The sequence below is a fragment of the Aotus nancymaae genome, unplaced genomic scaffold (genome assembly GCF_030222135.1).
Source record: "Aotus nancymaae isolate 86718 unplaced genomic scaffold, 86718_ANA_hifiasm-v0.15.2.pri h1tg000092l, whole genome shotgun sequence".
NCBI lineage: Eukaryota > Metazoa > Chordata > Mammalia > Primates > Aotidae > Aotus > Aotus nancymaae.
Window position 1 is genome coordinate 5,195,563 of NW_026988507.1, and position 13,793 is coordinate 5,209,355.

General features: G+C 37.8%; 1 protein-coding gene across 2 annotated transcripts in view; it reads left to right on the forward strand.

Annotated features, from left to right (window-relative positions):
* NELL2 (neural EGFL like 2) overlaps positions 1 to 13,793 on the forward strand; it is a 428,916-nt gene that overhangs the window by 16,796 nt on the left and 398,327 nt on the right. Inside the window, exon 1 of one of the 2 annotated variants that reach the window (XM_064369807.1) lies at positions 8,839 to 8,856. The exons of the other annotated variant lie outside the window; for it this stretch is intronic. The gene's annotated coding sequence lies outside the window, so the exon portion shown is untranslated. Of the gene's footprint in view, positions 1 to 8,838; positions 8,857 to 13,793 lie in introns of those variants that run through there. 2 annotated transcript variants of the gene reach the window in all.

The window sequence follows — 13,793 nt, forward strand, 5'->3', positions numbered from 1 at the left end:
ATTTAGTAGGAGTGGTGAGAGAGGGCATTCTTGTGTATTGCTGGTTTTCAAAGGGAATGCTTCCAGTTTTTGCCCATTCAGTATAATACTGGCTGTAGGTTTGTTGTAAATAGCTTTAATTATTTTGAAATATGATCCTTCATACCTAGTTTATTGAGAGTTTTTAGCATAAAGGGCCGTTGAATTTTGTCAAAGGCCTTCTCTGCATCTATGGAGATAATCATGTGGTTTTTGTCTTTGGTTCTGTTTATGCATTGGATTACGTTTATAGACTTGTGTACGTTGAACCAGCCTTGCATCCGCAGAATGAAGCCTACTTGTTTATGATGGATAAACTTTTTGATGTGCTGTCGCAATTGGTTTGCCAGTATTTTATTGAAGATTTTTGCATCTATGTTCATCATGGATATTGGCCTGAAGTTTTCTCTTTTTGTTGAGTCTCTGCTGGGTTTTGGTATCAGGATGATGTTGGTCTCATAAAATGATTTGGGAAGGATTCCCTCTTTTTGTATTGTTTGGAATAGTTTCAGAAGGAATGGTACCAATTCCTCTTTGTACATCTGGTTTCAGAAGGAATGGTACCAATTCCTCTTTGTACATCTGTTAGAATTCAGCTGTGAACCCATCTGGACCTGGACTTTTTTTGGTTGGTAGGCTATTAATTGCTGCCTCAACTTCAGCCCTTGTTATTGGTCAGTTCAAGGTTTCAACTTCTTCCTGGTTTAAGCTTGAGAAGGTGCAAGTGTCCAGGAATTTATCCATTTCTTCCAGATTTACTGGTTTATGTGCATAGAGTTGTTTGTAGTAATCTCTGATTGTAGTTTGTATTTCTGTGGAGTCAGTGGTGATAGCCCCTTTATCATTTCTTATTGCTTCTATTTGATTCTTCTCCCTTTTCTTTTTTATTAATCTGGCTAATGGTCTGTCTATTTTGTTGATGTTTTCAAAAAACCAACTCCTGGATTTATTGATTTTTTGAAGGGTTTTTGTGTCTCTATCGCCTTCAGTTCTGCTCTGACCTTTATTATTTCTTGTCTTCTGCTCCTTTGATATGGCTCCTCTGGCTCTTTCAATTTTGACAATAGGGTATCTATTTTAGATCTTTCCTTGCTTCTCTGGTGGGCATGTATTGCTATAAATTTCCCTCTAGACACTGCTTTAAATGTGTCCCAGAGATTCTGGTATGTTATGTCTTCGTTCTCGTTGGTTTCAAAGAACATCTTTATTTCTGCCTTCATTGTTTATCCAGTCGACATTCAGGAGCCAGTTGTTCAATTTCCATGAAGTTGTGCAGTTCTGAGTTAGTTTCTTAATTCTGAGCTCTAATTTGATTGCACTGTGGTCTGAGAGACTGTTATGATTTCCGTTCTTTTGCATTTGCTGAGTGATTTACTTCCAGTTATGTGATCAGTTTTCAAGTAGGTGCCATGTGATGCTGAGAAGAATGTATATTCTGTGGATTTGGGGTGGAGATTTCTGTAGATGTCTATTAGGTCTGCTTGGTCCAGATCTGAGTTCAAGTCCTGGATATCCTTGTTAATTTTCTGTCTCTTTGATCTAATATTGACAGCGGAGTGTTAAAGTCTCCCACTATTATTGTGTGGGAGTCTACGTCTTTTTGTAGGTCATTAAGAACTTGCTTCATGTACCTAGGTGCTCCTGTATTGGATGTATATATATTTAGGATCTTTAGTTCTTCTTGATGCATTGATCCTTTTACCATTATGTAATGCCCTTCTTTGTCTCTTTTGATCTTTGTTGGTTTAAAGTCCGTTTTATCAGAGACTAGGATTGCAACTCCTCCTTCTTTTTGCTTTCCATTTGCTTGATAAATCTTCCTCCATCCCTTTATTTTTAGCCTATGTGTGTCCTTGCACCTGAGATGCATTTCCTGAATACAGAACACCAATGAGTTTTGACTTTTTGTCCAATTTGCCAGTCTGTGTCTTTTGAATGGGGCATTTAGCCATTTACATTTAAGGTTAATATTGTTATGTGTGAATTTGATCCTGCCATTTTGATGCTAGCTGTGTGCTGGATGTTTTGCCCATTAGTTGACACATTTTCTTCATTGTGTCTATGGTCTTTACCATTTGGTATGTGTTTGGAGTGGCAGGCACTGGTTGTTCCTTTCTATGTTTAGTGCTTCTTTCAGGAGCTCTTGTAAAGCTGGCCTGATCATGACAAAAATCTCTCAGCAATTGCTTGTCCATAAAGGATTTTTCTTTCTCCTTCACTTATGAAGCTTAGTTTGTCTGGATATGAAATCCTAGATTGAATGTTCTTTTCTCTAAGGTTGTTGGATATTGGCCCCCACTCTCCTGGCTTGTAGGGTTTCTGCTGAGAGATCCACTGTGAGTTTGATGGGCTTCCCTTTGTGAGTAACCTGACCTTTCTCTCTGGCTGCCCTTAGCATTTTTTCCTTCATTTCAACCCTGGTGAATCTGATCATTATGTGCCTTGGAGTTGCTCTTCTTGAGGAATATCTTTGTAGTGTTCTCTGTATTTCCTGGACTTGAATGGTGGCCTGCCTTGTAGGTTGGGGAAGTTCTCCTGGATAATATCCTGAAGAGTGTTTTCCAGCTTGGATTTATTCTCTCCGTCACATTCAGGTACACCTATCAAATGTAGATTAGGTCTTTTCACATAATCTCATATTTCTTGGAGGCTTTGTTCATTTCTTTTCACTCTTTTTTCTCTAATCTTGCCTTCTCATTTTATTTCATTGAGTTGATCTTCAATCTCTGATATCCTTCCTTCTGCTTGGTCGATTCAGCTATTGAAACTTGTGTATACTTCGTAAAGTTCTCTTGTTGTGTTTTTCAGCTCCATTACGTCATTAATATTCTTCTCTAAGCTGTTTATTCTAGTTAGCTTCTCATCTAACCTATTTTTCAGGTTCTTAGTTTCTTTGCATTGGGTTAGCACATGTTCTTTTAGCTCTGATAAGTTTGTTATTACCTGCCTTCTGAAGCCTGTTTCTGTCAATTCATCAGATTCATTCTCCATCCATCTTTGATCCCTAGCTGGTGAGGAGTTGTGATCCCTTGGAGGAGGAGAGGCATTCTGGTTTTTGGTGTTTTCCTCCTTTTTGCGCTGGTTTCTTCCCATCTTAGTGGCTTTATCTACCTGTGGTCTTTGTAGTTGGTGACTTTCAGATGGGGTCTCTGAGTGGACATCCTTTTGGTTGATGTTGAAGCTATTTCTTTCGGCTTCTTAGTTTTCCTTCTAACAATCAGGCCCCTCTGCTGCAGGACTGCTGGAGGTCCACTCCAGACCCCGATTGCTGGGGGATTGCCCACCGGAGCTGTAGAACAGCAAAGGTTGCCGCTGGTTTCTTCCTCTGCTATCCTTGTCCCAGAAGGGTACCCACCAGATGTCGGCCTGAGCTCTCCTTAATGAGGTGTCTCTTTGGGTATACAAGGGTGGAGGAATTGCTTGAGGAGACAGTCTGTCCCTTATAGGAGCTCAAGTGCTGTGCTGGGAGCTCCATTGTTCCATGCAGAGCTGCTGGGCAGGTATTTTTAAGTCTGCTGCAGCTGAACTCATAACTGCCTCTTTTCTCAGGTGCTCTGTCCTAGGAAGGTCAGCTCTATTTATAAGTTCCTGTTGTGCTGCTGCCTTTTTTCATGGATGCCCTGTCCCACACAGAGTAGTCTAGTCACAGTCTGCCAGCAGAGGCATTGTTGAGCTGCCGCAGGCTCTGCCCAGCTGCTGTGTGAACTGTGTGAACTGCCTCGGTAGTGGCGGACTGCCTCGGTAGTGGGGGATGCCCATACCCCACTGAGCTTGACAGTCCTGGGTCCAGCTGCGCTTGCTGTGAAACTCTCAATCCAGAGCGTTTGAGATTGCTTGTTTTGTGGGGGTGGTTCCCGCTAAGCCAGATTGCCTGGCTCCCTGTCTCAGCCCCCTCCCTTTCAGTTGAATGGGTGGCTCTGTCTCCCAGGCGTTCCAGGTGCCAGTTGAAACAGCTGCCCAGATTGTGTGAATTTCTGTGCACCGGCCTGTCACCGGCTGAAACCACTGCGCTTGAAAACTCCTGGAGCTTTTCAGCCCGGGAATCTCCTGTCTGTGGACAGTGAAAACTTGTTTGGGAATGTGGTGAGCGCTCACCCTCTGCACTGTGTTCACTGGGAACTGCACTCCGGTGCTGTTCCTATTTGGCCATCTTGCATCCTTCCTCAAAACTCATTTTTAAAATTACTTCATTAAAGCAGGAATGTCTTTCCTTGTTTACTACTTGAAGACTGCAGTATTTCCAGAGGTCACTTTGAGAAACAAGAAGCAAATACGCTAAACTTCAAAAGGAGATGAAAAATATATTTATAATCTACTTTTAGAAATTTGAGCATTTACGAATCCTTTTATTCTGTGAGATTTCTGCAACAGTGGGAGCCAAATCCCTATTTTGTGATAAGGCATTACAGATTTGGGATTTGTCCTTAATATATTTGATATTATGAATTAAGGATGAATAAAGATAAACTTATCAGAGAAATAAAGCTCTTACTTTACCATGGGGTAAAGGAATATTCTAAATGTGACTAAATATCTTCATATGGAGACAGAGAGATGGAAAACTCTGAACTGAAGTGCAGTGATGTTGCTTTACAAGAGCTTTACTATGTCATGGGATGCCAAGAGCCTTTGAAAGATAATTGGGAAGTTTATTTGTGTCTAATAAAGGGAAGCTTACTTATGGTGGGGTAAAAGTTGTGTATAATGATAGACAATTTTCCTCCAAAACGTGAAAAGTTAAATTTTTACTTATAAGTAGTAGCATGCTGGTTTGAACTAAAGAAAAGTAAAACTAAATTATGTACTTTGCCATATTAGTGTGTGTTTTATGGGAAGTTATTTAATGCACTTGAACTTGTTTATTCACCTATGAAAATAAAATGGGATCAAATGTCCTCTGAAAAGCCTTATGGTACCAATGTGTCTAATTCTATGTGATCAACACTGATAAGTTAATTCTGTAAGTAGGAGAATACAGGAGAGAAAATATTAAGGAGAATATAGGAGAGAAAGTGTTGATGTTATGACCAATTGTTGAGTTAAGAATGATGGACAGGAACAGAATAAGTATATGTTATAATAAGATGTAAGACACTTCAAAGATTGGATGATTAAAATAAGTTTTTGTTTTGTAAGTAGTACAGAGACATCTGAAAATTGGCTATCTGAAAAGAGTTATGGGCAAGTTGCAAGTTGCAACTCTTTTACCCATCCCCTACCAACTACTTAATTATCTGCATTAAGTAGAAATTGGATTTCATAAACATTCTCTTGTATTGGCTATTTAAAAACACAGCTTCTAGAAATAAAACTCTTATGTGTTGTTGCCTCCTGCATGTGTTTTCACACTTGTATGGCCTGAAGGTAGTTCTGTGAATTGGTCATGTTATTAAGTCATTGCTGTTTCTTGTCTCTCTTCTAGAAGATAGGCAAGGACAGATAGAATCTATATGTCCTTTACTTCCAATAACATTTGCATAGTTATGGACTCATTAAATTTTATATCAACAAAATGCTTACTGTGTTTTTTACAGTAAATATTGTACTTGTACTTACATTCCAGTGTATAAAATCACTTCAGATTGAAAATAAAGGTATATAGTTTTATATCTTAGCTTTTGATAGAGATTTTTATATGTATTCTAATATTGCAGGAAGGTGTTCCATGAAACCAATTTTCTTGAGGCCTTTGTTCTCAATAATATAAAGACCTATCAGAAAATGAGAGGACAGTTTTAACTTGAGAAAGAAATGAGAGTTCAGGCTGGGCATGGTGGCTCACGTCTGTAATCTTAGCACTTTGGGAGGCCGAGGCAGGTGGATCATTTGAGGTCAGGAGTTCAAGACCAGCCTAGCCAACATGGTGAAATCCGATTTCTACTAAAAATACAAAAATTAGCTGGGTGGTAGTGGCATGCACCTGTAATCCCAGCTACCGAGGAGGCTGAGGCAGGAGAATTGCTTGAGCCTGGGAGGCAGAGGTTGCAGTGAGCCCAGGTCACACCACTGCACTCCAGTCTGGGTGACAGAGTGAGACTCTGTATCAAACAACAACAACAACAACAAAATGAGAGTTCAATCTAGTGACTTTTCTTGGGTTTGTATATAGATACAGGAAGCTTGAATGTTGGAAGGCAAGTTGATTTTTTTGTATTGGGAATATTTATCTAAAACTTACATGAAGTTGACAAATGTGAAGAATAAATGCCAAGTGATTTAATTTCTATAAGTTTACCATCTATATCTATATCTATATCTATATCTATCTATATATATCTAAAGGAATAAATTTTATAATTACATTAAGTGAAATTTGGGATCTCAACATTAAAAATAAAACTCAGGAGATTTTTTTTTTTTCAGTATGTGTTTAATTTTAAAAAGAAAACAATTAGGTTATGGAGAGGTTAAGGTTAGAATTTTTTTTTAAACCCTCTAGATGCAAAGAAATTAAGGATATATCCAAGTACTTTACTTTCTCAAGACATAGTCCAAGACCTTTTTCTCTTCTCCCTGAGTACTTTCATCAATGCCCAAGGCTTCAGTTACCGTATCTAGGTCTATGTTTCCTATTATCAATGTCTGTGGCTCAGGCATCTCTGCCAAGATCCAGACTCATCGATGACCCTGACTTCTCAACATCAGCATGTGGACGTCTCATTGAAACCTAAACTCAACATGGTCAAAACTAAACTCTTTTACCCATCCCTTACTACCTCATTCTCTTCTAATTCTTTATTAAAAAAAAAAGAAAGATCACCTAGCAGCATGAGCCAGAAGCCTTGTCCCTATCCTTCACTCTTCTACCTCTAATCCATCACAATTACAATCTTCTGGACATTTTTGAACCACTTTCATAACCTTTGAATCTGTCAATTTTGTCATAGCTCGTTCCCTTCTCTGAGCTTCTCTCATCTCTCATCCAGGCTGCTAGAATAGTCCTTAGCTCATCTCTCTATGTCTACTCTTGCCTTCTTCTAATTCATAGTCGTGAGGTAGAGAGAAATTTTTACAAGGCAAATATGATCATTCACTCACCTTTGGAAAATTCAGGGAAGGTTTCCCATTGTCTACTACGATAGGGTCAAAATGTTTAACCTTGCCTCAATTCCTGTATGATCTGGCCCCTGCCTGCTTCACCAAACTTTCTTTGATGTAGCCTCTCCTTACTCTTTGGGCCCTCATCAACTTCACCTATGAATTTCTTAAATGTGCCTTTCTTTCCTGCCCAGGGCTTTTATAGTGTTATTTTCTTTGCTTAAAAACATTCTTCCCTGTCTAGTCTTCAAATTAACACTTACTAGTCCCCAGTGAGCAGTGAGCAGTTAACTCCTATTTATTACTTTGCCCGAACATAATTTCCCATTTTGATCTTTTAGAAAAGCTCACACTTGTTTAATAAATGCTCTCTTGTCACCCTGTACCTTTTTTTCCCCATTCATTCATTCAGCAGTTATTGGGTATCTGTAGTGTCATGTACTCTTCTAAAAGCTAGCAATGGAATGAGAGGAGACTGACAACAATTATAAGATAAAACAAGATAATTTCAATAGTGAAGATTATAAAGAAAATAAAACCAATTACTGTGCTAGAGAATGACTTGAGAGAGGTACTTCGGTTATGATGTTTGCAACTGCAATTAAATGAATGATAGTACATTTTGTTTGTTTAATGTCTGTCTTCTCTGTAAAAACATGAACTTCCAAGAACTGGTCCTTTGTTACACTTACTCATACCATATCCCAGCAGCACTAGGTACAGCGCCCAGGACATAGCAGACTCAATAAGTATTGCTGAGTGAATGAATTGGCCTGCTGTATTAGCTCCCTAGAGCTGCCATAACAAAGTATACCAAATCAGTTAACTTAAAACAACAGAAATTTATTGTCACGGTTCTGGACACTTGAAGTCTCAGATCAAGATATCTACAGGGCTGTTGTCCCTCTGAAGCCTCTGGGAGAAGAATTCTGTCTTTCATCTAGCTTTTGGTATTTGCTGGCAATCATTGGCATTCCTTGGCTGATAGCAGCATCACTCCAATCTCTGCCTCCATTGCTACATGGCCTTTATTCCTGTGTGTTTAATCTCGTCTATTTCTGTGTTGAATATTTCTCTTATAAGGATACCAGTTATTTGATCAGGAGCCACACTAGTCTAACATAAGTCATCTTAACTTAATTACATCTGCAAAGACCCTATTTCCAAATAAGGTTACATTCACAGGGATGAGGTGGGGGATGTATATTGTTAGTACTTCAACATATCATATTTGGGCACACAACTAAAAATTCAATCAGCTGTCCTTACTTCTCTCAGAAATAGGAAATATAAGAAGTTAATATTTAAAAGCTTATATATTTAGTATTTAAAAAGGTTTATTTCTAAGTTGTATATAATGTACGAACATTTGGCTTTGTGTCAAATTATCATTTTACTTTGTGTAAGTGTGATAAATTGTTTTGATTTGTTTTAGACTATTTGGTTGAATCCTAACTACACCAAAAACTATGCCATCCTAAAAAACCAAGACTGATTTGACCAGATTAAACTCATGTTCTCTATTCTTTTAGCAGAAGAGAGTTTATTTCTCTATATATTAAAAATAAATGAATGTGGAAGGATACTCATGTACTCACATCTTAAAAATCCACCCCAACATCTTTTGCAAAGTTTGTGTGGGACGTTGACATATTTTTGTTATAAAATGACAGTTTTAGTGCAAGTTGTTTCCATTATGACCAGGAGGAAGAGCAAATAAAAGGGAAAGAATACGTTACCGTGCAAACCACATGTGAATTGAAGCTGTTAGGATGAACAATGGCAGTACTCTCTGAAAAGGTAGAGAAGTCCTTTTGTGCAGGATGGGTGGGGTGGGAGGGTCACTAATATTGTCTACTGTATGCTATCTTAGAAAAGTCATTGTTTTTGTATCAAACGCCACCTTGTGTCCTTTGAACTCCATTAGCACTTTTTTGTTTTTAGTTTTCTCAAATGACCCTTACATAATACTTATTGCTTGTACTGTTCTTGGTGTTTTACATGTATTAATTCAATTAACCTTTATAACAGTCCATTTCCATTGTGCAGTTGAGGGTCAAGGCACACAGAGGTTAGATTATATGTGTGCTGGAGCCGCATTTCAAGCCTGCCATTCTAATTTGGAGGCACACACTTTAACCCATCTTGCTATACCGCCTATACAGTTACTGAATTTTGAACTTGTTTTATATCTCTGCCAGACGTAAGCTTCTGAGAACTTGGCCGCTGTATCTTTCTTATATTTGTATTTTCTGTAAAGGCTAGCTCAGTATTTTGTGCATAACAGGTACTCAGTAAATGCTTGCAAACGAATTGAAATTAGACCACGATTTGCACAAGTCTATCCAGTGTTTAGGTCTCTGACTTCCATGTCATGGTTTAAATGAGAAGATGTTCATTTGAAGAAAATAGAATCCTGAATAGATATAAATAATCTGAGGAGCCTGAAAAATGTCAGTTTGGGCGCTTCCAGCCCATCTCATGAATGCTTTTCTCCTTTCCTCCCTCCTCAGCCCGCTACCTGCGAACTATAAAAATTTGTGTGTAGGTTAGGATCTCAACTGTTTTCACTGAGAGTAGCTTAAAGTGTTACTCTCTTAAGAACATTTGCATTTTCACAGAAATTAATCACTATTAATTTCAATATCAGTCAATAAATGAGGAATGTACTTATTTGGCAACAGACCTACTCCAGAACTGTGGAAATTATACCCATTTTTATGTAAATTATTTCATATTATGGGTTTGTTGGTAACATTTGCACTGGTTTGTACTCTTTCTCTTTCTGTATAAATATAAGACTAATTAAAAGCAAATAAAAACTTTAATCTTCCATTTAAAATCTGGCAGTACTGAAATAGCGTAGACATGTTGGTATTCATTTGCTTGTAGGAAATTCTGCCACTAAGAATTTAAATTTAATTTGCCTTTTTATTATGTGATATGTACATCACAAGCCTGTGGGCAATAGATGAGCTTTGATAAAGCTAAAAATAAATAAAATGGGAATGTTAATAAACCTTGTAGCTCATTAAACATTTGGATTCACTGTGTATCTATCTATTAATTTAGATGAGACTACATTAGGAAACCTTTGTTATGTGAAGGTTGTAATTAAGTGAATAATATATTCAAATTCAATAAAAAACATCTTCTTCCACATCTTTTTAGTGACAATTCTTTAGTAAAAAATTTCAAAGAACTGAAAGGCTTAAAAAGTAATGATTAAATATGCAAATATAACAATTTATAGTTCTTTCTAAAGAATTAAAATTTAAAAGATATGTCCAAATGGATTCTCTTCTTACATCTCATTATCGTCTTAATCTACTTTAGCATTTGTGATTTCATCATTTTGTTAAGAAAGTGCACTTGTTTCTTAACCCCATTTATTCTTCTACTTTATTTCTATATTTGAAAATTCTCCCTTAGATTTTCTGTTTTCTCATTCTATTAACATATATTATGTAACTTCAAAATTATTCTTTTTTTTCTCTGTGAATATTCCTCTTTTCTTTGAAAAGATCTCCAGTTTCTAACCTTAAAATTCATGTTTAAAGACTTTATTTCCGGAATCATTTTTTTTTGTAGGTGCTACCATTAGTTATCCATGAAAATAAACATTGGCTTATGAATGTATGGCTGTGCAAAAAATGAACACTCTATTTCTGTCTTTTTTTGTGTGCATGTTTTCCTTTGGAATTTAGGGTTTTTTTAAAAACATTAAATGTATGTATTAGCTTGCTAGGGTAGCCATGGCAAAGCACCACAAACAACGTCTTAAACAGCAGAAATGTATTGTCTCACAGCTCTGGGAGGCTGGAAGTCTGAGATTAAGGTGTTGGCAGAACTGGTTCCTTCTGAGGGCTGTGGGGGAGAATCTATTCCGTGCCTCTCTCCTAGCTTCTAATGGTTTGTTGGCACTTTTTGGCATTTCTTATCTAGTAGACCTGTCACTCTGATTACTACCTTCATGTTCACATGGCATTCTCCCTGTGCTCGGGTCTCTGTCTGTGTCTAAATATCCTCTTTTTATAAGGACATTGTCACATTGAATTAGGGCTCACCCTAATGACTACATCCTAACTTGATTGTCTGCAAAGATCTTATTTCCATACAAGGTTACTATCACAGGTACTGGGGGTTAGGGCTTTAACATCTTTTAGGGGAACACAGTTCAACCATTAATAATGCAGTTACATTCAACATATAGTTATTGGGTATTTATATAGGTTTTCATTACATTAATTTTATTTTATGTTAATACTAATAATTTATCGTTTTTACTATATGCTGAGCACAATTTATCTTCATTGCAGATACTATTATTTTTTCCTCTATTGGAAAAACTGAGGTTTAGGGAGTTTTAAAAATTGTTAGAGATAGGTAGTTGTATCATTTAGGATGCTTGTAGCTGCAAGTAGCTAGACACCCAAAAAGGGCTTACGTAAAGTATTTATTTTCTCATGTTCAAAGAAATCTGGCAGTAGGATGGTTGAAGTTCAGGTTAAGTCATTGCTTGAGGTGTGTCATCAAGAACTGGAGCTCTTTTATGTTTTCATTCTGTCATTCTTAGTATTTAATTGTCTTTGTCAGGTAGTTTTAGGGTCATGGGCTCACGTCCTCAATAAGGGAGGTGGAAAACTACCTATGCAGTGTTAGCCTCTACATTGGGAATCAGGGACTGCCTGCAGAGAGGAGAGGGAAGCAGTGGCTGACTATTAGGTACTGTCTATCAAATAAGGACTGCCATTAATCTCCTCTGCATAACACCTTATAAAGGACATTAATAGAAAGACTCCTTTCAGAAATTAAAGATAGATAATGCGTGTGGTCTGACATAAAACCATCAGTGAGCAAGGGTGAAAGAATGAGCCTTCATGATGTGTTTGGGTATGAATTACTTAGAGATACTTTTAAATACTTGCATGTGCAAATATAGAAAGAGGAAAATTAAGGTTCTCAGGTTTTTCTGATTGGCAGGAGTTCTACACACACACACACACACACACACACACACACACGCACACACGCACGAACATATAAATATGCCAAGGCAGCATAAGTCTAGTGGGGTCAAGTGAGTAATACAAACTATAATAGATTAGTACTGAAACTCTTCAAAATATATTTTGCATGCTTCGGAGTTTACATGAGCTTCAAACTGAATGGGTTGCATTCCAGATGATTAAAGAGAGGATCATTAGCAAAACGATTCAATAACAAGGGAGTCCTTTTCTCTTTTCTCTAAATATGAGACTAACACCATATAGGTACTTTAGAATTTTTTTTTTTTTTTTTTTGAGACGGAGTTTCGCTCTTGTTACCCAGGCTGGAGTGCAATGGCGCAATCTTGGCTCACTGCAACCTCCACCTCCTGGGTTCAAGCAATTCTCCTGCCTCAGCCTCCCGAGTAGCTGGGACTACAGGCGCACGCCACCATGCCCAGCTAATTTTTGTATTTTTTTTTTTTTTTTTTTTTTTAGTAGAGACGGGATTTCACCATGTTGACCAGGATGGTCTTGATCTCTTGACCTCATGATCCACCTGCCTCGGCCTCCCAAAGTGCTGGGATTATAGGCGTGAGCCACCACGCCTGGCAGATCTGTACTTTTGGGTAAAAAACAAAATAAAATTTAATGTAAATATCATTCCTCATTATATTTCCACCACTACCACTGCCCCAGATTTAATATCCATTGATGCTTTCTGCCTGAATACATTTTTGCTGTGATGCTTGCATCTGTTTTTGCAAGCCACATGTTAAAGAAAATTTAGCTCAAGTGGACGTGTTTTAGGTAGTGACCAGGAAAATAGAAGTTATTTTCAAAAGGAAGTGACTCAAAATATTCAAACTAAAATTGTTGGTGCTTAACAATATTAGTTTTCTACTGCTGTAAACCAAATTACTAGTTGATGGCACAATCCATTTCTTTAAAGCTATATGGCGGAGATCCCTGTTTTTTTGTAGCTATGTCTGGAGGCTGCCCTCAGGTCCTAGAGGCCACTTGCAGTGCTTAGAGGCCATTTAGTTACTTGCCACATGAGCTTCTGTAACATGACCCCTTATTCTTCAACAGTCTTTCTTGATTAGAGTCTCTGACTTCAGGGAGGGCCCAGTCACTCTTTTAAGGGCCCACCCAGAAGAAGCCTCCTCATGATTAACTTGAAATTCACTGATTTGGGACCTTAATTACCTTGGCAAAAATCCTTTAATCGTTGCCATATTCTATTGATTACAAGCAAGTCACAGGCCTCAGGTACATTGAATGGGAGGTGATTATATAGGTTATGAACACTAAGGGGTGGGAATCATGGGTCAACCCTAGGAGCTGCTCACCACATTTACCTAGATAAGGCTCAGGAAGACATGATAGCACTGTGCTGGCCATGTGCAATATTGCAATATGTTAGCTTCTTCAACTCTCCATTAGTTATTATTATCCTCTTCTCACATATGTGGAAACGAAGACTTAGGACAGATGGACAACTTGGCTGAGGCCACTCAGGAAGTGGTTGGGTTTGGTTTCTCTGCATTCAAATGCTGTACTCTTTCTATGTCATAATGTTGTTTTATTCTACTGTATAATCTATTCTTCTGTATAATCATCAAGAAGTCAAACTGAGACTCACAGATGGAAATTTTAGGGAGAAGGATCTTTTGACATTTTCCTTCAGTAAATCTACCTTGGTGTGAACTGAAGTTAGTTCGGTGCAATGGTCCTCAATTCTGGCTG